This window comes from Heteronotia binoei, chromosome 5, assembly GCF_032191835.1.
Source record: "Heteronotia binoei isolate CCM8104 ecotype False Entrance Well chromosome 5, APGP_CSIRO_Hbin_v1, whole genome shotgun sequence".
Classification (NCBI taxonomy): domain Eukaryota; kingdom Metazoa; phylum Chordata; class Lepidosauria; order Squamata; family Gekkonidae; genus Heteronotia; species Heteronotia binoei.
In genome coordinates, this window is record NC_083227.1 from 57,970,330 (window position 1) to 57,997,790 (window position 27,461).

The window sequence follows — 27,461 nt, forward strand, 5'->3', positions numbered from 1 at the left end:
AGTCCCGCACTCGGATGGCTCCGTAGCCGGTTCAAGCGAAGCCGTCCACATGGAAGGAAGACCCGTCGCAGAACCAGCAAACAAACCCTTGTTGCTTTGCTTCTGCAAATGTGATTCCTCCAGTGGCTGGCCAAGGTGTGTGTTGCACAACGGGCAACGGACACTCATGCTCTTCCCCATTTACAATGAGACCATACAGTGAGGGGGGCTCTTTTTGTTCTTTCTGGAAGTCTACTCCTCTGTTTGTCAATGCTAGTGTCCACTGAGCAATGCGCTGGTTGGAAACCTGTCCATCTTTCACTTTTCCTGACAGAATGGATTTAAGAGGGGAGTATGTGGTTTGCACAACTACTCTCGCTCCTCCTATGATAAACTCCCAGTGAGTGAGACTCCAAACAAGCTCCAGGCAGACCTTCTCGCACGGGGAAAACTTTTCCTCCACCGTTGAAAGGTTTCTGGAGGCATAAGCTACCATCCACTGAGATCCTGCCTGATGCTGGATCAGAGTTGCTCCTAGACTGTGTTCAGAGATAGCCAACTGAATAAAGAAGGGTTGTGTTACGTCTGGGTGCGCGAGAGCAGGGGCTCTTGCCAAGCTCATTTTGAGCTCTGCAAATGCCTTCTGCTGTTCAGGCCTCCACCACCACTCTACATTCTTTTTCAGTAGCTTGTAAAGAGGGCACGCTTTCTCTGAAAACATTTCTATAAATTCTCTGGAAAAGTTGAAAGTACCCAGAAGGGCTCTTAAGGAAGTGGGAGCAGGGAGCTTGGAAATGACTTCCACTCTCTGAGAATCTGGTGTTCTCCCTTCTGCCCCTAGAGTAATTCCCAAGTACTTCACCTCAGTTTTTACCAACTGGGCCTTCTCCCTGCTAGCTTTGAATCCTGTCTCCTGTATAAGACCAAGCACCTCTTCTGTGACCTTGCGGATCTACTCTTCCGTTTCCGCGTGTATAAGCATGTCATCAACGTAGCTTAACACATGGTCCCTTGAATCATGCTGCAAGTGCTCCCACATCTGCACCACATGTGCATGGCAGATGCTCGGGCTCGAATGGAAGCCTTGAGGCGTCCGCTTAAAAACATACTGCTGGGCGCGAAAAGTGAATGTGAACTTGTACCAGCAGGACTCATGTAAGCAGATTGAATGAGATGTGTTGGCCAGGTCCAAAACGCTGTAGAATTTGGACCCTTCCACAATGTCGGCCACTATTTCATGATACTTGGCAACCACTGGAGCTACCAGAGGAGTCACAGCATTCAGGGCTTTAAAATCGACTGTCATTCGCCAAGTAACCCCATCTGCTTTTAAAACTGGCCACAAGGGGGCATTGCAGATGGATTGCATTGGTACAATGACAACCCATTTTAGGAGTCCTTCTATGGTCTTTCCTATGCCTATTTCTGCTTCTGTGGGGTATTTGTACTGACGTTGGGGAGGGGGATCTTTTCCTTCTATGAGAACACAAGCCTTCTTTACTGTTGCACACTCTGCCTTATCAGTGATCCATACCCCTGGGAATTTTTGAACCCATGTATCGCTGGTGAGGGGCGCCAATGGAAGGGGTGCCTTTAGCGCGGCACACCAATGCACGGCGTTAATGAATTCTGGACCTCCTGGGATTTGCCACAGGAGACAGCTGGCCATGTCAATGGTTAGCTTGTTCCTAGTTAGGAATGGAGCTCCTATCATACTGTCGTCTTCTCCCTGGTTGCTACAGGATTTTGTGACGGATGTGAGTGTCCCTATGGTGACTGGTATCTTCTTCCAGATATGCGAGGTATGACTACTGCCTGCATATCCTGCCAGTTCCATGGTTTTCTTGGACTGAGTTCCTTGAGTCACTAATCTAGGATGGAGCACGTTTATGGAAGCTCCTGTATCCACTAATAGATTGGCAGTTTTAACTTTCCCTGGAGCCCCAATGCCTGCCTTTACCATTGGTCTCCCTTACTTATCTGGCTTTAGCTTAGCTACGATCCCATTGGAAAGATCAGTGGGCTCCGGGCATCCCTAGCACAAGTCTGGATCCTTTGAGAAGATGTCACACATCTCTTCCTGCTGCTGTACCATGGCTACAGGGTTTTGGGGAGCTGGAGTGGGAGGGAGTGGGGGTGCTGAAGGCCACACTCTCCCTCTTTCTTGTATGATTTGCTGCTGTCTCCACACCAACACAGATGTCGGGGCCTTGTCATACTGAGCCATGTTTTCCCTTGCCTTTACCAAGAACATCCACGCCTCATTCCTAGCATCCTGTTCTTCTTGGGTCATGTTGCGACGGACTCCTCTCAAGTCCTGGTACAGTTTCTGCGGCTGCACAGACTACTGACCCTGCTCTGGGGTTGCTTGTGGGATTTCCTGATTAATGGCTTGGGGTGCAGCGCTATAATCCACAAAGGGATTATTACATTGTACTGAGGCTGGTGGCTTTCATTTCCCTGGTTTCCCATTTGTCCTTGCTTGATTTCCTCCGTTCTGACCCTGTGGAGGGTCTCCAGAATTTGGCTGGGGGTTTTGAGGATGGGCCTTTCTCTTTTGATACTGAGAATGGGGGCCATTGTTTGCATAGGTTACAGCATTGACTGCTTCCTTGCTCTCCCCCCCCCCCAGTTTTACTACACCTTTTTAGCTTGCTCATGAATTTGCTGACACAAGCTATTTTGGATTCCAATTCTTCCCAGGTGGGATCCTGTAGGTTATCAGTTCCTAGTAATTGCTATGTAGCCATATTAAGGCCCAAAATGACGTCACAGACGAACTCCGTGTTGGCAAACTCAGGGTTTGCGTCTCTGTCCAGAAACACTATATCTGCAGCTGCAGCTAAAAACTGTTTCTTGGTTAGGTAGTCCATTGGGACTTCATCAGGACCTTGCATAGTTTGGTTATAGAGAAAGTTTACCGTGTCTCCATCCCATGTGGTGGATATTAATTCCGCCATCCATTCTCGAGCGGTGAGGACGTCAGCGTGCCTGCGCTCCATAGTCTGGACTATCTTTTCAGGTCTTTGCCGGTTGCGGCCATTTTCAAGACCTGATTCAGTTCCTTGATAGATATACCCGGGTATTCTTTAAGGGTTTGCGCCATCCACATAATGGAAGTGTCTCGGGTGTATGGGCCAAGGAACTGATGTGCCATTTAAAGATCCTCCATTTTCCATTCTCTAGTCTCCCTTACTATTTGGACGGTCTCTGTTCCATCTTGTGCCCTGGTGGTGGTCTTTTTAGTGACCACAGGGTGGACTGGGGCTGGGCTTATTTTACTCTGATTTACAACCTCTTCATCCTCGCTCTCCTCGTCTGACGAAAAGTCATAGAGGGCAGGAGGCGCTATCATTGCAATCAGTGCTGTTTTATCCTCTAGCTTCTTTTAAAGCATGGCTATCTCCCTTTGGCAAGAGTCGTGACGGACCGCGTCACGTACCTTCCTGTTCTTCTCAGCCAGGTACTTGGCAGCATGTTGCAATTTGCTAACATGTGCCTGAATTTCTTCTAATTCTTGTTCCAGTGTGGCTACCTGTATTTGGGCCTGTTGTAAGGCTGGAAGTGTACTTTGTTGGGCCAAAGCTAAGGTGCGCTTGTCAATGTTGAGCTCGTCCACCTTTTCCCTTTAACTTTGGATCTCACATTCCAGGTTATTATTTTCCTCCATAATCTCCCTGATATACATTTCATTTCCCTTACGCAGTTGCTCTTTTTTCTGTTCTTTTAACTTTAACTGTTGCTCTTGCTGCTTTATCTGTTCCCTGAGCTGCTTAATCATAGCCGAGCTGTCCTGCAAGGCTGTGAACAACCTCCACAATGCAAAGAGATGTCTCTTTCCTGAGCTGATCTCTTTTTACCACAGTGGTCCTGGAACACGTCCTGAAAGAATTGGAGGGGGTCGGGATTTGTGAAAGATCCCATTTTCCAAGGGTTGTGTCTCTTCTTCACAAGCCACTTCTCTAGCTTGGGAAGCTCCCATTCTTTCTTGGTCAAGAAGGTCATGGTGACATGCGGGTTGCCTGCTTTTATTATGTTCCCTGTTTGCTCTTGCCTAGTGGAGTGTTGATGCCTACCAGTGGTTTCTGTTCTAGGACTTTTTGCCCGATGCTAAGGTCACTTGCGGTAGCTAATGGCGGACTTCGGGACTTTTGGTGCCTAGGAAGACAACCGTGACTAGCCTAGGACTTTTCTTGATGCCTGGGGGGCCAACACCTGTTGGGTCTCCTCCTGGACTTTCCTCACTGCTCTTTGCTGAGGATGCTTCCACATGCAAGGCGGACCCTCAGGACTTAAATGAGTGCCTTAAACTGACACACAGTTTTAAGGACTTAATTATGTGCTGCCCAGAACTTATCCGTTAACTGCCCAGCTCTACGGACTTCTGCGTGTGTGGATGCATGTACAGTGCGTGTGCGTGTGTGTACTAAGCTCCAAGTAAAGAGGAAAAGGGGAAGGGTTCTCTATCTGATCTTAAACAGTCCTGACCTATCCTGATATTCCCTCCCTGGACAGATGTGTTTAGAAAGGCCGATGACGGGACGGGATGACAGCTGGACTTCACAAGACTCCCCCCTTGCGTTCTGGCTGTGTGAAGACATGCGTGTTGACTCGCATGTGTTCACACAGTCAGGGTTGCCCAAAGCTTTCTCCACCAATATCTGTAAGCCAAAATGCCCTCAAAATGAGGTTGGGGAATTGTCAGGTGGGCACCTGGCTTTGTCAGGATCTTTTACCTGTGTATACAGGATTCCACGTCCAGAAATTAATGCTTAAAATATTAGGGACTAATTAAGTAAAACAATTAAAATTTATTAAGAAAAATATAGGCTTCCATACAAGATAAAATACTCATAAAAATCATACATACAGTCCTAAGAAAAATAGATAGAGAGATAGGGAAACACAAGGGTAGACGAACAGGGTGATATTTACCGATCGTAGTCTTCAAGGAAGGCTCCAATGGCAATGAGCGAGGAAGTGGGAGAGGGGACCCGAAACTTGGCCTTAGAATCGGGGATGGATCTAGGCAGCGGAAATTGGGATACTGCTAGACGCACACCTGTGGGTAGCTAGTCCACAGGTTATAAGGACTATCTTGAGCCCTTAGAAGATGGGAGGTACGAGGGAGGAGGAAGGCGGTCAGCTGATGCATGACCTCACAAAAAGGGGAGGTTTTGCAGTGACCATAAGGGCTGGACTACTGCGACAACCAATAGAAAGTTCATTGGTGGCACCTAATTGGGCGCCCATTCCTGACCAATGAACAGACTTGGATCCTGGATACCTGAGTAAACTTTCAGGTTGAAATGGACCATGGTGGGGATGCTCCAAGGGGATAGTCTAGAAGAATGGGGGGAAATCACTGGGTGGACGTGTGCTTGAGTTTATCACACTTATCTAAAAAGATGACAATAGGAAGCCAAATTGTTATCTAAGGTAACACCCCGTTTACACAAAGGAACTTGGCTGTGGCTGAAGATGGTCTCCCTCTTCTTCTGTCTTCTTCTTGGTATCAGTCTTTGTCTTGGGTTCTGGTGGACAAAGACAGTGGCGGTTGGGCAATTAGCCATGCCTGGGGTGGGTTGATTGCCTACAATCACAGGTAACATCTGGTGAGCACGTGAGCCGTTCGCTTCGCTGGAATGGAGTCTGGCCTGGTAGGAAAATGGCTGCGTGTTGTGTTAGCTCTCCATGGTGGATTCCATGGTCAGTGCTTCAAAACCGTTCGCCTGGATAGCTCCTGGCGGCGCAGTCTCCTCTGCTTCATGGCTGAGATGGATGTCATACAGAGCGGCGGAAGGCCCTCTGTTCTCCTGGCAGGCACTCTTGTACTGGTCTTGAGTGCCTTCATAGCGTTGTGGCTGCTAGTACTGCATAAGTCCCTCTTGCCCCTGGATAGGTTTACTCACACTCTCTGGCCAGACGTGTGTGAGCCACTTCTCCAGGTGACCTGGCAACCCAGTTGGTGATTACGATGTCCTGCAAGGGGTTTTTCCTCAGAGGTCCCTATACGCAGAACTTTCTTGTAGAAAAAGCCCAGAAGAGACTCATTTGCATATTAGATGACACCCCCTGACATCAAGCCAACTGGAACTGCATTCCTGCAAAAAAAAAAAAAAAGCCCTGCTTATATGACCAAACAGCAAGGAGGAGTTGCTGGAAGGATAGTGACTTGCACACAGGAGCACATATGTCTTTATAGAACATAGTCTGAATCCACTGGAACTTTTAAGACCAATGAAGTTTAATTCAGGGTATAAACTTTCACATGTTAAGTTCTTTTTCTTTATTATCATTATGCCAATTAATTTTTCTTATTATATTAATTGTTTGTTATGAAGTTAAGTAACACATTTCCTGTTTTTAACTGTTCTTGCCCCCATCCATTTGGGATGACATTCCAAGGATTGTTTTCTTATACATGTGATTTGCCCTCATAAATGTCAAAGATAGTGGTGAGTGATAGCATTTATTTGTATTTAGTCACAGGCCATTACAAACCAAAGATAAAATGGATGTAATATTGTTGTATAAAATGTGATAAGATATAAAGTAAAATAAAGATAATGGTGAAATCATCCCTATTTTGTAGGTAGTTATTAATTTTTTTTTTGCAGAGTGGGCACAGAGAAGTTTGGCAACCCTAACAAGCCAGCCGTGGCCACAAATAATATCTCATCAGAAGATCTTAATGAATTAGTACACCTACTTAAGTCTAAAGTGGTTTTTGATGGTAGGCAGTGCTACTGATGTAAATTTCTGTAAATTTTGAAGTCATGGAAAACTAGGGGAGGGAGGAATTAAAATATATGCAATACTTTATTTTCCTGTCAAGCCGGGATTTATTTTACTGCTTTATCAACATAAAATAAATCATTTGTAAATTTGTAGGGATATAAAACTATTCTCTTTGGCATATTTATGAAATTTAAATGGCAATCATTACAAGTAATTGTTGATCCAAAGAGGTAAAGCTACAAACTGCTGCACGCTGTGCTACCTTAGCACACATATCTTAGTTTTTAATGTGTCAGAGGTAGATAAAATAAAATCAGAAAACAGAAAGTACAACTTTTATAGTAAGCCTCGGGAACCAATGTGGTGTAGTGGTGAAGAATGTTGGACTAGTATCTGGGAGACTTAAGCTTGATGTCTGGAAGAAGTTTCTGGAAGGGGTTTCTGGAAGAAGTGAACAACAAAAAAAAGTTCAGTGATCTCCAAAGGCCATTCTAACAATGTGTTAGCTCATGCTATGGAAGCTTGCTGAGTGATCTTGGCTCAGTCACACACTCTCAGTCTAACCTTCCTCACAAGGTTTTTTTCTGAGGAGAGGAGCTTGATGTCAGGCACTTTGGTTTTCCACTGGGGAGCAAAGTGGTGTATAAATGAATTAAATAAATATCTTAGTCAGGTTGGAGGTCTGTCCCCCTTCTGTTAGAGAGAATTTTCTTAAGTATATAAGTCTGTGTTATAAAAACAGCATATTGAAATATTCTGTTAAATAGTATTACACTAAAAACATTGAACCTTCCAACATGGTATTATCAAACACATGTCATAAAAACGGTAAACATATCTTTTAAAATATGTTTCCAAAATACTATGGGTGGGATCCAACTAAATTTTCAGCTGACAAAAAGGGAATGAGGAGTCACCTTTGCCCATCAAAAATTCTGTAATGGAGATCACAGGGCATGCGTGACAAAAGTATGAGGGTTAGAGGCTGTGTTAATGATGGATTTGGGCAGGGCTGAATGCAAAGGCTGTCTCACCCCCCAGATTCTACCCTAGTCAGGCATTGCCCCTACATCTCCAGGAATTTCCCAAGCCAGTGTTGACAACTTAGGTTGAGAGGAAACAAATCCTGCTCCATACTGCACTTTAGCTTGCTTAGCAGTGGTGCATTTCTCTCCTAGCTTAAATATTTGCCTCTGGCCTCAGCAGTGAAACGGTCTGAAAGAAATAGAACACAGTAAGATAAGGCAAGGGAACTGGGCACAGTTCAGGATTCCTTGTGTATTTGTTTAAACATGGATCCCCCTGCTTTCAGTACATGAGAAATTGCCTGTTTCTCCCTGCTGAGTCTCATAGAAAGTAGGATTGCATTGAAGAAACATTCAGAGGTGGTTTGCCATTGCCAGCCTCTACACAGCAACCATGTAGTTCCTTGGTGGTCTCCTATCAAAATACTGACCAAAGTAAGCCCTGCTTAGCTTCAAGATCAGAAAAGATCAGGCTAGCCTGGACTATCTACCAGTAGGTAAATATTCCACCTGCTGCATCAATTTCTTCATTCCTTGTTAATGTTCTCCCAATTTAGGCACCAGAATAAAAGACTACTCCAAAAGCTGAATATTATGGTGTGACAAGGTGACCATCTTATTAGTCACCCCTCTAAAAATGATCACCCTGCTGTTGCATCAGTTTACCAGTTTTTCCTTTCAGAAATGGCATGTTAGGCACATAAAGGCTGGCTACAGATGGGGACTTTAAGCCACCCCGGGGATGGCAGGCGAGTGTTCCCCCCAAAGCATGTCTACACGTGCATATCTGCCTGACATCCCCATCCCACCTCCAACTTGTCCCCAACTGACTGGGAGCTGGCACTGGGGAGTCTCCAATGTGCCTTCCTGGCCATCTGGAAAGGGTTCCTGTGCCCCCTCCCCCCAGCTGTTTTCTGATGCTGAAATATCACTGGGGGGGAATTATATCCCCATTTTCACTCTTCCACAGGCACAGAATACTCCATGTGGAGCAGCAAATATGGGGAAATAATCCCCCACACAGCACTGTTTTGGGGGACCAAGATCCAACTCGTTAAAAACATCACATCTGATTTGGTCCCAAGTCTGTATTATCACCATTATTTAGCAGACACGTGTTTTCACATAGCCTTACAGAAGTCATACCCTCCTCCAACATTGTTTAATCAACTGACCTGACAGCCCATGACCCTGGGGAAAGGTTCATTTGTCTTAATGCACTAGTGCAAAAGCAAGAACAAGGAACAAGGACTGAAACCACCCAACCTGCACAGCTGTGAAGCTGTGCAACAGCTGCCTTAGCAAGCTGGTAGTGAGGTCAGGAGATCTGAGGTTTGGCTAACAAGTGGTAATGGTTGTCGAAAGGAGTATGTTTACCTGCCAAAGATGTTCAGCTTTTACTTCCCAGCTTTTCTTCGACAGTCAAGTCAGGCAAGTAAATTGGAAGGTAATATGGTGTAGGTGTGTGCCTCTGTGGTAGAGCACCTGCTTGACATACAGAAGACCCTAGGATCAATCACCAGCACCTTCAGCTAAAAGAATCAGGTGGCAGGTGGTGAGAAAAAAACACTGGAGGGTCACTGCCAGTTTGAGTAGATAATACTGATCTTGATGGACCAATGGCCTGGTTCAGTATTAAACAGATTCTTGTGTGCTTAGAGTACAAGACTAGAATCCAAGAAATCCAGTTTTGGATCCCCACTCCACCATAAAACAAGCTTGCTCAGTGACCTTGGGGTGTGTCTCTTAAATCACAGGGTTGTTGTGAGGATAAAATGGAGAATAACATACACCACTTTATGCACCCTGGAGGAAAGGCAGGATAAAAGTGTGCTGAACAAATAAATAATCTGAACTCATGGAACTGAAAAGTATTTAGAGCAAGAGACCAAACTGTTGTGGAGCACAGCAAGATCCTTATTGGTGATGTTTTCCCCAGATGCATTTAGTGATCGGGCAAATGCAGAAGCAGAGCTGGAAGAGTTCAGAATATGAAATCCCTTTGGTTATAAGCTCGGCCTCCACATTTAGGCTGGTTGTAAAGTTAAAAGATACTTTAAGAAAAGAAAGATAAAAGACTTTCAACTAGGCTACCTAGTGAAAGAAAGGAACTTTATAACAAGTATCAGCCGGTTTATATAACCCAATGATCTGTGTCTCATTGTTATATGAACATAAAACTGCCCACTCCATTTGGCCAGAGTTTGTGTTTGCGCTAACTTCAAAAATCAGAATTGCTAAATAATAGATGATGTTCCAAATATTCCCTCTAGGGGGAAACCTCAACCTGTCTTTACATTCCAGTCAACCAGCTTTTCAGTTTTATCAATTCAACTTTTTTATATATATTGTATCTAAGTTCGTACTTTTGCTATTTCTATTTTTTTTAGCATTTATGTAGAACATCACATAATTGCAGAAAAGATAATAGTCACATACCCTAGGGTCTAGTGTACACTTATGTTAAAAGTACAGCTTTTATTGGCAGCTAAAGTAATAACCTTTCCATGTCAAATTGCTTTAAATTAAACTTTAAAAAATGCTGGCTGATACCCACATTTAGTAATTGTCAAACATTAGCATAACATCAAATCCTAATACTGCCTAAATCTTAGGGTTAAAAATAATTATTTACTTAGGTAAATTCTGAATCCAGAAGCATAATATTAGATTTAGGGTGGGCGGGGAACTCAGCTCCTTAGTATACGTTGAAAGCCGTATCCATAAGCTTGACATGAAACTAGGATTTGAACTTAACCCTGCCTGAAAGAGAAAGGAGAATATATGCTGTATTCCCAGATCATCCATCCATAAACGTCTACAATAAAAAACAGAGCTGAACGGTCACCTTAGATTTCAACTGGCATCATGGGCAAAGGTTGGTGACCCAGGACTCCTGTCCCTCATGCAAATTAACTTGGTGTTTGAATATATGGGTGCAAAGTTGAGGGGGGGGGCAGACAGGCCAAGCCATGCCAGTGTTTCGAATGGATGAAGTTCTCTTTTCTCTTTTGCTGTAGGGAAGAGATTAACCAAGATAGGTAGGGAGAACTTGTCGTGTTATTTTGCAAGGTACACAATTTATTTATTTAGAACATTTTTATGTTGCCTTTCCAATATGCTTCTCAAAGCGGCTCACAATTAAGACAACAAAACAAAGCCATTAAACAGCAGACCTGTTAAAAACAGAGCCGCTAAAAATAAACTGATGTCATGAAAACAGCCAGTATTAAACAATCTAAAATGTGAGGTAGATAAAATGAACCTTGAGACTGGCTTAATAGCTAAACCCCCTTAAGCAAAAGTCTAGCCGAAAGCGGATGTTTTAACCTGGTGCCTAAATAAGAGCAAAGTCAAAATGCAGTGAAATCCCACCATCGAAACAGTCTTGTCTCTCATCGCCACCCACCTCACCTCTGAAGGCAGAGGCACAGAGAGCCGGCTTCCGAAGAGGATCTGAAATGGTGGCCTGGGCAATCTGGGAGGACACAGTTATTCAAGCACCTTGGCCCTGACAGGGCCAGCACTACCCAATAGACCAGGTAGGCGGCCTAACCTGAGTGTGATCATAGCATGGATCACTGTGGCAAAATTTCCTCCTTTGAAGGAAAAGCCATAGCAGGTGTATCAGCCACAGCTGGTAAAAGGTGCTTCATATAGTAGAGGAAACCTGACCCTCCAGCTGTAGACTAGGGTCCAGCAGCACCCAAAAGCTATGAACATTCCTTCAAAGGTAATGCTGCCCCCCTCTAAGACAGGCTGACTCTCCAGTCCTTGATCTTTTTTGTCATTAACCAACAGTACCTTAGTCTTGTCTGGACTGAGCTTCAGTTCATTGGTCCTCATCCATCCCATTTTCTTCTCTAGGCATTTGGTCAGAACTTCTACCAACCCATTATATATAAAATACATATTCTAACAGGCCCCTTTGGCACACTAGGGAAATATGCTTCCCCTCTGGGACAGGGAAATATTCCCTTCTTAAATACACATAAACACATGTGCTTTATACTGAGCCAGACAACTACTCCCATACATCAGTTATACTCCTCAGGTAGCCTTCTCCTAATGGTACTCTTGCCTAAGGTTGTCAGTTTGACAGTGGTTAGATCATGAGCTTTCTTTGTGGGTGGCCCATTCTGCTGAAGTGGCCTGCCAGAGTGGGTGTGGAGGATACCTTCTTGTTTTATTTTGGCAGATCTGGCTACCAAATGATAAGCATTGTTTTTAACTTGTTGCTGGACACATAACATCTTTGCATTCTTTCAGCTTTTGCTTCTTTGTTAGTTTCTTTGGGGTTGAGGATATGTCAGGATATAAATATTTCAAGAAATATTACCAACTGTCTGGTCCTTTTAACTGGAGATGCTGAAAATTGAGTCTGGGACTTTTTGCATGCAAAGCAGAAGCATTAGATGTCCCCAAGGAGCCTGCTTGTCCCATGCTTCTAGCACTGCCACAGCCATTCCAGCTTCTAAGGATAAATGCTGCTAGTGTCTCCAAGATGGTTCCAGCATGGCATTGGATGATCCTTTGGCGTGGGAAAGGGGGAGAAGGATATTAGGTATGGATCAGTTACCACCATTCAGATGGAAACTAATCAAAACCTAAACATATACAATGTATTCTTCAATGTATCCGAACTCTTCTTTTGATTGGGACAACAGAGACAGGTTTTTGTTTTGTTTTACAGAAATGGAGCTTGTGTGCAAGAGGAGCAAAACCTTTTCCCATGCCTTAAATCACTGAGTTTCATTTCATTTAGATCTGAGCTCCAAGAAAATACACGTCAAAGAATGAAATGCAGCAATGTAAAGGAGGAAGAAAGGGACTAGAACAGATGAACTCATGTGTACCTGGTCCCCACCCCCACCCCTGCATGGCTGCAATGCTTTTAAATGAAATAAAGATATGCCAGAAATCTCATAAATCAGCAGTTCTTTCTTGAACACAGGACTGAACTAATTCTTGAACATCAACATGCTCTTTTGTGTCTCCTATGTGTGCATTTCATCAGACTCATCCAAGCACTGAGGAGGGGTTAGGAATATGTTATGCCTCTCTTAGATATGATCCTGGATAACAGCACATAGTAGCATGCTTACAGCTTGAAATATTAAGGACATCACATGATAAAACGTGTGCAAAACATAAACAGGAACAGGCCCTTGAGAAAGCCCTTGAGAAAGCTGAGTCATGTGTGGTCCCTGTTGGCCAGTGGTGCTTCAGGAACTGCTTAGATCAGACTCCTCCATCATGTTGATGATGGTACGGTAACAACCCAGGTCCAATCTCAGCAACAATTTCAGTTCCAGGATCACTAATTGTGGCTCTTATTGCTCCTGGCTACCAATGGTCTTCCAGTACAACAGCTACCTGCAAACTTCCCAGTAAGTTAAGGGGCCATTTAGCCCATGAATGTATATAATTCTGGTACTAGGAATATATTGGGCCTTCTGGAATGTAAAATGAATGATGGATTTGGACTTGGGAAGCTGAACTCCAATATCAAAGTTCTTGCTTCTTCTGGGTTGGACTAGATGAACCTGCAGGTCCCTTCCAACTCTATGATTTTATTATTCTTCCTCTTCTTCTGCATTTCCCCCTAAAGATCTCAAATACACAATTGCTGTTGAATTTGTTCAACTTACATGCCTTGTGACTTTAACAAACCTCATTAATTCTGAAGAATTTTTGATGTAATATTTTCTAGCTATTTCACTTGTATATCTGTAACTTCTCTACACCATAATAACAATTCCTGAATTGTATCTTTTAAGCCAACAGCATCTTGACTTTGAGGAAATGCAGACGAAAGAAAGAAAGAAAGAAAGAAAGAAAGAAAGAAAGAAAGAAAGAAAGGAAGGAAGGAAGGAAGGAAGGAAGGAAGGAAGGAAGGAAGGAAGGAAGGAAGGAAGGAAGGAAGGAAGGAAGGAAGATGCAAACAGACTATTAATGTGGAAGTGAATTATTTGCCTAGGATTGTTCAGAATTAATAAGCTCTTTAATTACACTTTTGACTACAGCAATACCATTTGGGGAAAGACCAGACTGATGCATTCTATGCTGTTTCTCAGGAGTGGACCGGGAAGTGAAACCTGGAAGAAGCCAAGCTGAAGGGCCCCTGTGGTGCTACAAGACAGTGCTGCAGAGGTTACTCAGCTAAGTGGTACAAGCAGTTGATATTAATTCACCAGTTGCTTCCTCCTAAAAATTAGCAGCAGTGAGGGAGAAAACAATTAGTGATCTGACACTAACTACCATTGACGATGAATGGCCTGAGCAATGGCCCCTGAGGATCTGGAAGAGTTGCTAGTGCTTGGTTATGCTTGCTTTTGGCCACCATTGCCCCTCTAGGGCACTGGCCCACCAGAATATTTCTCTCCAAGTTAAACGGCCACTCCACTTCTTTAGACACATTTTCATATCCTAATTAATAATATGTATAGATTACATAGTTAAACTCTTCTAATTCTAAAGTTACACATAGGCTTGTCAATTCCCAGGTCTGGGCAGGGGATTCCCCAGTTTTGCAGGCTCCTCCCCACCATCAGCTAGGAGAAACCCTGCCCCAACAGCAATGATGTACCTTTAAATTCCCGCAGGTTTAGAAGAAGCTTGCAAACAGTGTTTTTGAATATGTGTGTGCCTTTAAATCTCAGCAGGAGGAAAGCTGCATGGGTATGGAGGCGAGCAGGCAGAGCCAAGTGGCTCTTCCCAGTGAGTGTGTGAAGCTGTGAAAAAGGAAGAGAGCAGAATCCCTCTGTTTGATTTGCATTCATTTCAGAAGTTATTTGCATAGTAAAACAGATAGTGAAGGGTAAACTAGAACTTGATTATGGGATGGAAGATGGAAGAAAACTCCACCCCAGACTCTGTCTTACTTACTTTTGTTTTCCTGTGTTAGCCTGAGGAAGTTGGTTGAAATAAAGCAGACTGTTATATTCAGCAACTCCTGTGAGTAAATTTCCCCAGTGAGATCACAAAAGTGTGGGCTTGCGAACTCTGTTTATTTTGGCTGCTTTGTGAGTGTGTGGGTGTCCCTTTAAAAAGCTATCCCTGGAAATACTACCAATGCCTGGGAAGGGACCTGGTGGGGTATGACAAATTTCATGTTCATTTAGTTGGAAGTTAAGCTGCTGGGGAACCCTTTGAAAGTAAAAAAGAGGGACTGGCTCTAAATTGGAAAGGAGCAAAGTTGCACACCTAGACCTTGACAGGATAAACTGTCAATTTTGTTATTTTACTTTTCAGGGGAAATGATATCAGTTATTATTTACAAGTCTGCTGATAGAAAACTTTGTGCTAGATGCCAATGGACCTCCGTCTGAAGTAGAATGGAAGGAGGGAGGTATGATGGTGGCAGCAATGGTGACATGGGCCCTGGAGGGCTCTTTGTGCTCTACTTCTTGAGCCACATCCCTGTCAAGCTGCTGCTGGATGCCCAAGTCATGTTGATATGACCCCACCCATGGGCAGGACTGAAGGTTGGTGATAAGATCATTGTGAAGGGGACAGTGGCACCAGGAGCCCAGAGATTTGCTGTTCATTTGAGCCAAAATGACTTGAACTACCTGATTCATTTTAACCCTCACTTTGATCAAAGTAATGGGGTCATCGTGTGCAACTCCAGGGTAGCTGGACTGTGGGGTCCTGAGATGAGGATTTCTCAAGGAGAAGAAGCTGAGATCAGTTTCTTCTTTGAAGGCAAGCAGGTGAGAGTGCACTTTCCTGATGAGATTTTATTCATCAGCAAACTAAACTTGGACTACCTAGAATACCTCTCAATGGAAGGAGACTTCAGGGTCTGGTCTATCCATGTGGAGTGAGCTCAGTTGTGCCAACCTGCCTCTCTGTTCTGCCTGCAAATGAATCTGCCAACAAACCAGTATTAGCTACTTGGGGGGAAAAAGAAGGTAAAAAAGAGGATGAGGAAATGAAGACTGTGGCCCTTTCTGCATACACAGCTTACTTCTGATTTTCACTGAAGTTGAGTTGGGGTTTACTTCAAATGCTGTTCCTGCATTTTTCATCTTTCTCTCTCTCTCTGGTTTCTATTGAGAATTGCAGTGTATATATTCTGCACACCAATGAAATGTTGAGTTGGTTTCTCCTGATTGGTTAGTTTTGCACTGGGCATGTCTTTTGAAAAAGGAGATTCTTCCAGCTGAATTTACTGTGGGATCACCATTAGAGTTCTCCCCCCCACCCCCGCTTTATCAGTAGTCAAGAAGTTTAATGCTAATATAACCAGGAGACCTACCTTTATGGGAGCACCCCATAAGCAGTGGGGTCCCCATTTTCCTGACCTGATCTGGAAGCTATCTGTCAGAAAACAGGCCAAGTGGAAAAACAGTCTCTGTAAAGGCCTGAGGACTTGTCTGGGCTTGTTCTGAATGCATAAGTTTACAAAATAGGCATCCTCCAGGCAAACTCCTGTCTTTCCCCTCCACCCACAATGGAATGTATAAGAACAATGGGTTCGCAGGCAAAGTATTGCTTATGCCTTAATCTCTGGCTAGCAACTAATGGCTACGCTTTTCTACCTTCCTGCTCCAGCTAAGCATCTTTTGTCTTACCTCTATGCTAATGTAAGCCACGTTGCACAAATCTTTTGTTTCTCTTCTGACTTCTCAGAGTATCAAAACCAAATTGATGTCAAACATTAAGCCTATCATAGTTCTTCCTGGCAAACTTTAAAGGTCATTCTTGTTTTTTGTCTTGAACTGGGAATCTATGCAGGTACTCAGGAAAGACCCATCAACAACCAATAAGAGTCACCATAGCTTCTGAAGGGGTCTCGACCCCTCCAAACTGAGAGCAAACCCCACTATGGTGTTTAATCTGTTAGCATATAGACAGGTTGCACCCCCTTGAGGGCCCCTTAGACGTGGCATGATGGCTGTGCATGTCCCCATCTTTAATTTCTACATGGACTTCTGCACATCTGGATTAGCCAAATATTATCTCTATAATTCCCAAAAGTCTATATTCCTCACCACTATTTTCCTAGTATCTCGATTGTGTGTATTGTATTGCTTGTGTGCGTGATTGTATTTTCTACATATTTTTCTAGGGAACATTTTAAAATATTTTAACTCTAGAGTCCTCCTTCTGATATTGGACCTTTGTATTATTGGTGGAAAATATCCTGCTCCAAAATAGCTCTACCTATGGTTACCTCTTGCTAATTCCTCCATGTAAAACAGGAGACCCCAGCAATTCAATAACAGCTAATCCAGGATGGCTGGAAAAAAAAAATCACTGTCAGGCACTGCTTTAAAAGTTTAGTGAAAGGAGATGTTGACCACTTGGAATTAAAAAATCCGATGGAAGAGTGAGGTGAGTGTGCAAGTGAACATAGAAGCAATTTTCTGAAGTGACAGAGGTGTGAGGAAAGAGATGTGGTAAACACAAATGCAGAAAGGGCCTTATTCAAGGGAAGTGCGCTGCTGTTTTTTTGTTTATTTACTTTTTGGGGAACGGGAAAGTCTCCAGGCTCCACCCTGAAAGTCCTCAATTATTTCCTGAGTTGGACCTGGTAACCCTAGTTACACACTTCCCTCTAGTCCAAATGTTGGGCACTTGTTACATTTAGAAGAAAATCATACATTCACTGTAAAGCAAAGGAAGCTTGAAATGGAGCTGTAAATCAATTACAGTGAAGCTTGAAATGCAGCTGTAAATCAGTCTTCCTGTGTGGCCATCAATGAATTCAGAAACACACAACGAGCACTTAGAGGAAAGATTTCAGAAGTATACTGAGCACGATTCCTGGATGTGTATGCCTCTTCCCAAATTCCAGAATAGAACTTCGAGTAGCCATTATGGATTGAGGCTGCCCTCTTTACCTACATTACTCTCCTGTGTTTCCACCCAGATCTTTAGTAGATGAGAAAATGACCAGCATCCTGCGATATCTGCTTCTCCTATGTATATACCTCACTTTCATGCAGCACACAGGATTGCTGTGGTTATTAACTTTGTGCTCATTCAGACAATCCTTTGAAAGTATTCCCTGTTGCCCTTTAAGCTTTGCTGGATAAAGCTGCAAGTCTCTTCCATTGTTCAACATCTAGAATCAGCATTTAGAAAATAATAAAGTGCTGAAATTTTGGAGTGGCTCTTTGATAGTATTGCTTTAAAACTTAGCAACAAAATTCAAGATTTTGGGTCTAATGTGTTCTTCAGAATAAATGTTAAGAGCCAGATGTGAAAGTTCCATATCTACTGTTTGAAATTTGGTTTCTAAAAATGTATTCTGTTTAAAAAATGTCACAGATTATTTTAGAAAATGCTAGAACACGCTATTTTCAGCCTTATTCCCTGCACTTGTTTATGGGAGTTTCTTTTATTTTTGTTATTATTTTGCTTTGTTATTAATTCTGTTTCATTATTGGCAGTTTTTGTTCTATTGTTGTTCCTTTCATTATTGTTGTTTTTGTTTTCATAATTATGTTTGACTACTATTTCTCTTTTGTTTCAATGGAAGACCAGCCACCCTTTCTTAGGTCTGAACCTTCATAGTTTTTATCCAAACTGGACAGATCTCAGGGGAATTCTAGTATTCCCCTGAAGACCCACATTTCCAGACAGATAGCAAGGAAAGCCACATGTATTTAACATTACATTCTGTGGGAGAACTGATAGGAAAGAGTAACACAGACAGCAATGCAACCACTTAGTTTGAAGAATGGTAGGATGAATAGGCAGACAGGTAAGGCAAGGGTACATGGTGGCACGAGAAAGGTATTGCATTTGGGCAAGCAGGCAACAGCAGGAGGACCTTGAGGAAGATTTGCTTGGATGGGGCATAAGGTTTGGTGAGCAGCGGGCAAGCAGGGGAATGCAGTCTGCAAGGGAATATCTGGCACAGGAGGAGAGAAGAAGGCAAAGTTCCACCTTGTATCCCTCAGAACAAGTATGTAATCCTAGTGGCTAGAGTTTGCAGGCAATCAAGAACGCCCAGATCCTTTCTCTCCCCTGTGCTCTCTCTATGCCTTTTTATTAGGAAAATGCTGGCTGCCTTGTCAAAGTTAAACCAATAGAGGCAGTGACTACAATAACAAAAGAAACTAGAATAACATTAAAGCAAATTAAGGATTTTCCCCCATAATGGGCTGCTTATATGGGGAATTTATTTTGTTTTCATATTAATTACAATAATTACAGAATACCCCATTATCATAATTATTATAATTATTAATGAAAAATATGCAGAAGTAGATTATTCCTACTATGCTTGGCTATTTAAATAAAAACCATTCTGTCACCTGGACAAAGTGGACATTTTCTGCAAGGGATTTGCACTATAATCTTTCTTCACTGTGAATGTAGAATGTGAACTTTGCAGAAAAACCACAAGATTTGCCTGGAGGTTATTCCAATTATTTCTATTTTGCATGTCATACAGGTATAGTAATTTTTTCTTTTAAAATAAGTATTTATATGTAAATTTGCCTCCTGTGTACGAATCTTTATTTGAAAAAAGAACATTTGGTCATGTTTTCTTTTGACCAGAGCTGAATTAAAAAGCCCTGTACTGGTTTCCATTCATTTCACCATTTTAAAAGCTGCTGTAAAGTAATCTATTTATTTACATGAAAGAAAAGGATACCTATTGCACCCACAGTCTGTGTTCCACTAAACTTCTCTTGAAAGCTGATGGCCTTTTCATATTGAGCTCCCACATTCATTTTCTAAAATAGAGAGAGCCTAGATTACTTATTTCTTGTTGTGAGTCAGTGAATGAGAACTTCACCTGAATAGGCCCATTTGAATGACCATTTGTATTTTGCTTAAAAAATGTATTAAGGAGGTAGAAACTGAACGCAGAAAGAAGAGAAGCAACATAAACAGGTATTAAAACTCCTTCAGGAGGAAGAAACGCACTTTATGCAAAAGGATCTCAGTCAGTGGAAATTGCATTTAAAAAAAAAGTCTGTATTCTCACTGAATGATGTTTTCTAAACGTCAATGTGTAGAGTTTTTTAAAAAGTGTGAGCTGAGAACTTTCCCTGAGTTTTTGAAGCAGATCACATACAGAAACATTTATGAGAAATCTGAGGAAGACCATTATTGTCAATGTCTGCCATAGAAACAATCAGGGCTTTTTTTGTAGAAAAAGCCCAGCAGGAACTCATTTGCATATTAGGCACACCCCCAACACCAAGCGAGCCAGAACTGTGTTCCTGTGCGTTCCTGCTCAAAAAAAGTCGTGGAAACAATGGTGGGCTAGTAGTCACTCATCTAAACCAGTGAATTCAAGGATGAGCCAAGATTTTAATCCAAGGAATTTCCAACTCATTTCCCATGCTGTAAACAATGATGCTACATACATCAGCACTAGCTTGGTGTAAACCCAATAAAAATGCTTCTCCCAGAAGAGGTGGAACAAACTATTAGGGATAATTGCTTCTCAGCATGGCTTCTTCTCTGTTAGCTTACCTGAAAGACAAAACTATCATTGATAAGTATGCCATTGAAAGAGTTTAATCAATAAGTGTAGCTGAACAAATATAATTATTTACATTAATACTACACATTAAACAATAATAGCTTAAAAAGTAGTGTGTGGTTTAGCAAGAGTAATTTGGGTATAAAGGAACATGAAGTCACAATTATAGGGGCTAGCATAGTGGAAGAGCTTATAGAGTTGATCAACAACAGACATCAAGAGTAGTTCAATCATTACAGAGAATGTTTGAGTTCTTTCCCTCCCTGTTCCTAGAACATCCAAAACAGGACTGAAGTGAGATTATTAACATTTATGGCAATGAGATCTACAAGCACCAAATGGATCTAGAGCCAGGGACAGACTTGGACATTAAAATGGCTCAAAAGGAAGTGATGACAGCAGTTCAGCAGAGGTCACTTTGCTCAGACCTGGCCTACACCCTCCATTTCCTCTGCTGGACAGGTCCACACCATATAGTGCCTGTAACAACATGCTGGGGTTTGTCTCAGCTTGCTCCTGACCTCCAGCAGTCCAACAGGAAAGTTTCCAGTAAGTTTAAGGTCTAAGCTACCATTTCTAGAGTTGTTGTTATAAACAGGGCTGCTGAGAGCCATCAAGGGCCACCAGACAAAGGTTATATCTGCCCCTTAGGGGAAAAGTCAGGATATAAATAAAGTGAATAAATAAAAAAGTTTTAACATCTGTTTCTCATTTTCTACCACTAAGAACATAAGAGAAGCCATGTTGGATCAGGCCAATGGCCCATCCAGTCCAACACTCTGTGTCACACAGTGGCAATACACATACACACACACACTGTGGCTAATAGCCACTGATGGACCTCTGCTCCATATTTTTATTTAACCCCTTCTTGAAGCTGGCTATGCTTATAGCCGCCACCACCTCCTGTGGCAGTGAATTCCACATGTTAATCACCCTTTGGATGAAGAAGTACTTCCTTCTATCCATTTTAACCTGACTGCTCAGCAATTTCATTGAATGCCCACAAGTTCTTGTATTGTGAGAAAGAGAGAAAAGGACTTCTTTCTCTACTTTCTCCATCCCATGCATAATCTTGTAAACCTCTATCATGTCATCCCGCAGTCGACGTTTCTCCAAGTTAAAGAGTCCCAAAGTGTTTAAAGCTTTCTTCATAGGGAAAGTGTTCCAAACCTTTAACATTCTAGTTGCCCTTTTCTGGACTTTTTCCAATGCTATAATATCCTTTTTGAGGTGCGGAGACCAGAATTGTACACAGTATTCCAAATGAGACCGCACCATCGATTTATACAGGGGCATTATGATACTGGCTGATTTGTTTTCAATTCCCTTCCTAATAATTCCCAGCATGGCGTTGGCCTTGAACATATGAAGCTGCCTTATACTGAATCAGACCCTTGGTCCATCAAAGTCAGTATTGTCTTCTCAGACTGGCAGCGGCTCTCCAGGGTCTCAAGCTGAGATTTTTCACACCTATTTGCCTGGTCCCTTTTTTGGAGATGCCGGGGATTGAACCTGGGACCTTCTGCTTCCCAAACAGATGCTCTACCACTGAGCCACCGTCCCTCCCCTTTTCTATTGCAATCGCACACTGTCTTGACATTTTCAGTGAGTTATCTACCATGACCCCAAAATCTCTCTCTTGGTCAGTCTCTGCCAGTTCACACCCCATCAACTTGTATTTGTAGCTGGGATTCTTGGCCAGATTTCAATGAAAGATTACATATGTTTGTCAGGAGATCCACAAGTTCAACTTTGAGTTCTTTCAGAACTTTTGGATGTATGCCATCCGGACCTGGTGACTTATTAGATTTTAATTCGTCTATCAGTGGTAGGACCTCCTCTCTTGTCACCTCAATCTGACTCAGGTCTTTCAACACCCCTTCCAAAATAAGTGGTTCTGGAGCGGGCAAACACTTCTCATCTTCCACAGTGAAGACGAAGGCAAAAAATGCATTCAGTTTCTCAGCCATTTCCCTATCCTCCTTCATTAATCCTTTTACCCCATGGTCATCCAAGGGCCCCACTGCCTCCCTGGCTGGTTCCCTGCTTCTAATATACTTGAAGAAATTTTTATTGTTGTTCTTTATGTTTTTTGCAATATGAGACAGATTAGCATTTATTATTACACATGCAGGATTTTTTTAGTACGAATGCCCAGGAATGCAGCTCCAACTGATTGGCATCAGGGGGTATGCTCTAATATGTAAATTAATTCCTGCTGGGCTTTTTCTACAAAAAAAGCTCTGAAACTACACATACATGTAAGTTTTCCCCAGCTGGTTAAAACCAGTCCGGGGGGGGGGGGGCTTTTTCTAGTGAGAAAATAAGCAGGAAAGGAAAGTGTTAAAGATCCCTCTCCTTTTCTACCTCCTCCCATGTCATTTGCCTCTTCGATAAAGCAATCCTGGATCCTAAGCTAAAGGGATGAAAGGAGGGTGGCAGTGATGAAGGACATGCTCAACAAAGGTGACAGTAGTGGAGATGTTCTACCCTGTTGGCTCTTTAGGGTCTAGATGAATGACTGATCATGAAAGGAAGAGAGCAAAATGAAGGAGGAAAAAAGTGTGGAAAAGAACTGGAGAAATGTAGGAAAAGACAACTTTAAAAAAATGCTAACACACACTAACAAGGCTGTCCCTTTGTAAGATCTGGCTGTGCAGGAGTGGAACTAAAGAAAAAGGAAGCCATAGACCTTGTTAGGAGGCTGCATCCTGGCACTGACTATAGCTCATCCTCGCTAGTCTTCTCTTGCTCCAGTGCTGGCTTGTCTGATGGATTTAGCAGGATTTGAAATGCAAGGATTACCCCAGGCCTCAGCCTCAGAAAGGGTGAGACCCATAGTCAGATAGGGCTCTTTACTGTGCTCTGCCTTCCCTGCTCCCCTAGTGGCTGCAGTTAGAACTGCATCACATTTTTTAAAAAATATATATATTCCATGAAAACAACATGATGCTGACTCCAGGTAACTTGCCTCCCTGAATTTTGTCTCCCCAGCCCCCTGTTAATATCCCTAGTTATAAGCACGGTGAAATGCATGAATTTCACTGATAAGATCTAAGCCCCCGCTTCAATAATTACATTAGAAACAGGGAACAAAAGGATGTGAACCCCACACACTTTATTATCGATTCTTATTAATTTTTCTGTTTCCCATCTATAGGTACTTGAGCAAATATGTTGAATGTAGCCAGGTTTCTTTTTTCAGGCAATCCTACCTAATTCCTCTCCATGTTACAGTCTTCAATACACATGATCTTTGTCCATGCTGATCTCATGATCCTCAAGGTATCATTTTGGGGTAGTCAAAGGGGACCAACAATGCATTCCTTTTCTTCCAGCTGAAAAGCAGACTGGATATAACCCATTAGGCATGACAAGGCCAACGTCAACAGTCTTCCAATACATACAAGGACACAGGAAAAACATAGGAGATAAAAGGTAACAAGAAGAACTTTCCCCTGGTTCTTTGCTATGTTTTGCTTGATACAGGAGTTCAGTATTGTATACCCCCTTGGATTGCACAATTCTTTTATTTGATAAGGCTGCTAGATAAATATCTAAACTGTAACACTAGTCTGGCCTAGTGATCAGCTGCTTATTCTGCATAGAACCTAAATTAACCCTCAAATCTTTCATTCACTAAGGGTGTGCATTACCAAATTACATACATCAGACAGCCTTTATTGGCATGTAGCATTACCAAATTGCCAAGCAGAAGATACATACAGAAATTGATGGTTTAGGTCAGTATAGTGATTTCCTGGAGCAGTAATACAAATCTAGGGGTGCTGGTATGATGAAATCTCCTTCCCCAAACCATCATTCTTTTAAACTTCAGAAGCTTACCAGAAAAGTAGCATGTGTTTCTGTTTTCCTTTGATTTCACTGATTTCCTGAGCAATGGCATTTTCCTCTTCTGATCAGATCCTTGCAAGGGAGAACAGCGGACTCTCAGCCATTCACAGATAGCCAGGGCTGGTCCTGCCACTAGGCAAACTGGGCAATTGTCTAGAGTGCTGGCCTTCTGGGGGCACCAAATTGGGCACCCCATGTGACTCATCCTGCTGCCGCTCGGTCTGCTGGGTGGGACCTGGGGCTCTGGGGGATGGGGACCTGGGGCCAAGTGTGCTTTCCTGTCACTGCTGCTGCCACCTGGCCACCCAGGGCTCAGCAGCAGCAGTAGCTGCAGAAGCTCCAAAGCAAAAGTTGGTGGGGCTGCCTGGAGCTTCTGCAGGAGGAGGAGGAGGAAACTGGCTGCTCCCCCAGCATGTCTGCATTCATTTCATTTTGCTACTTAGGCTGGGCCCAGGTCAGCATTTTATGCTGGCACAGGGATGGGATGTGGGCGGACAAAAACAGCACAACCAAATGCGTGCAGCTGCCTCCCATCCCACTCCTGCACTCACTCAATCCCAGTCACACCTTGTTGAGGCATGACTGGGACAGGGGGAGTGTGGGAGTGGAACGGGAGGCAGCTGCTGTGTGTGTTTGGTCGTGGTACTTTGGTCCACCTGCGTCCTGTCCCTGTGCTGGTGTATAATGCTGGTCTGGACTCAGCCTAAGTATAGCAAAATGAAACGAATAAGATAAGGCACTGCTGTTGGGATTTTTTTTTAATGCCATGGCCAGCTGGAGCTCTACTGCAAGGCTGCTGCTTCACTACCATTTTAGGAATCAGTAGAGAGAAGTACAACTGGGAGGGACGGTGGCTCAGTGGTAGAGCATCTGCTTGGGAAGCAGAAGGTCCCAGGTTCAATCCCTGGCATCTCCAAAAAAGGGTCCAGGCAAATAGGTGTGAAAAACCTCAGCCTGAGACCCTGGAGAGCCGCTGCCAGTCTGAGAAGACAATACTGACTTTGATGGACCAAGGGTCTGATTCAGTATAAGGCAGCTTCATATGTTCATATATATGAACTGTTAATGGAGTCCCCTACTTTGAAGATCTCTAAAACTGAACCTCTTTGTTCAATCTGCTTAAAATTTAGGGTGTCTTTAGATTATGGCGAGGACTGTGTTCTGTGCAGTTTTGATGCCATTATCTTTGCAAACAGCTGCCCCAGATCCTTGTATAGCTTCCCCATTGAAAATAATGGTCCTGAATTTTGTAACAACAACAATAAAAAACCTCATGGACTTGAATCCCAAAGTGGTAATGTCCTAACAAAAAATAAGTAATCATGGAAAAAGCTGCCCCCCTGCCCCAGCCAGCCTGGATCCAAAATTATAATTCTATTATTTTTCTTGGCATGTGCCCCTGTCATTTGTTCAATTAGAAGAAGAACCACTCCAGCTGAAGGAAGTCTGCTTAGGCTTGAGGAAAGCTAAATGGAGGATGGTTCAATCTAACCCATTTCTCTGAAGAGCACTCAGAGTCATTTCCCTGTATGAGAACACTGCTGGCTTAGTAATGTCTCAGCACCTTTTTTCTTAAATTCCTGGAAGCATAAGACATATTGCCAAAGTTGAGATGTCCTGCTTCACTTGAAATGTCATAACTCAGTAGCAGGGCACCTGCTTTGCATGCAGAAGGTCCCACCTTCAACTTCTGGCAATGCCAGCTACAGAACTCAGGCAGCTGATGCTGGGAAGGATTTTCCTCTGTCCTTGGAGATCCACTGGCCGTGACAGTACACCATCTTGAGCTAGATGGACCAGCGTCAAGCTTGTGACAACGCAATCTCATAGGAGGAGGAAAGGAAAATGAGGTTAGCGGCGCTGACAAAGAACTGTAAACAAAGACATTGGTTCAAGTAGGAATAATGGGGAGCAAATTAATCCCAATCGCATGAGTCCCTGCTATTTGCATGAATTAGCTGGTGTCAAAATTAACATGGGATTGGTTGCCAGTGCCGTTAATCCTGCATTAAAAAGCGTATGCAGGACCAGACACTCAAGTTCATTAGCTCAATTATGAAAAGCTGTTTGTTTATCCTTTGTGTCCATATTCTAACCCTCAAAAAATACCTTCCCCAGGCATCGGAAATGCAATGCAATCTGTGATACCATTAATAACTGTCCAGCGGATAGAGGCTTTTTTTTTTTTAAATTTCCTTCATCTGATCTGGGTCTTTGATAAATACTACAGACAAACTGAGTGCTGCAGGATCAATCTTGACAGTTCTTCAATAAAAGGCTGTGTGGTTCTTCATCAGTGTCTTCCTTTCAGTGACAGCTGCTTTGTTCTTCTTCCCTCAGATTTTCTAGTTAACACATCAAAAGTGTATCTGTGTACACGCCGCACCGAGAAAACAGTTCAAATAGGCAGAAGCTTCACTTTTAACTCTTCCCTGCATCTACGCCACACTCATTGCAGAAGGCAGAGCAGCTGCACAGAGTGTCAGAAGGTGTTAAGCGATTTGGTGTGGAGCACTCTGAAGTGCTGCACAAGGGGAATTATCATCTTAAAACACAAATTGGTCAGTCAATCCACTTACTGTCCAAAATTAGCTTCCTTCTTAGCTAAATGATATCATTAAGTTATACGAAATGCTCAGGTCTTAACAACCAGACCCTCACGTTGGGCTCAAGGAGAGGGCAAAAAGGCATATTCTTGATTCAGAGCAGAAAATTGGTCTGAGATGGGTGAAATGATACTGGTAGTGAAAAAAAATCCAACCACATTAAATAGTTGGGTATTATACTAGAAAATAAAAACATAAGAGAAGCCATGTTGGATCAGGCCAGTGGCCCATCCAGTCCAACAGTGTGTCACACAGTGGCCAAAAAAACCAAGTGCCATCAGGAGGTCCACCAGTGGGGCCAGGACTCTAGAAGCCCTCCCACTGTGCCCCCCTCCAAACACCAAGAATACAGAGCATCACTGCCCCCAGACAGAGAGTTCCAATGATAAGCTGTGACTAATAGCCACTGATGGACTTCTGCTCCATATGCTTATCCAATCCCCTCTTGAAGCTGTCTATGCATGTAGCTGCCACCACCTCCTGTGGCAGTGAATTCCATGTGTTAATCACCCTTTGGCTGAAGAAGTACTTCCTTTTATCAGCTCTAACCTGTCTGCTCAGCAATTTCATTGAATGTCCACGAGTTCTCGTATTGTGAGAAAGGGAGAAAAGTACTTCTTTCTCTACCTTCTCTATCCCATGCATAACCTTGTAAACCTCTATCATGTCACCCCTCAGTCAATATTCCTCAGTGACTAGGTGACATTTCATGCTACTGAAGAATCTATCTATCTATCTATCTATCTATCTATCTATCTATCTATCTATCTATCTATCTATCTATCTATCTATCTA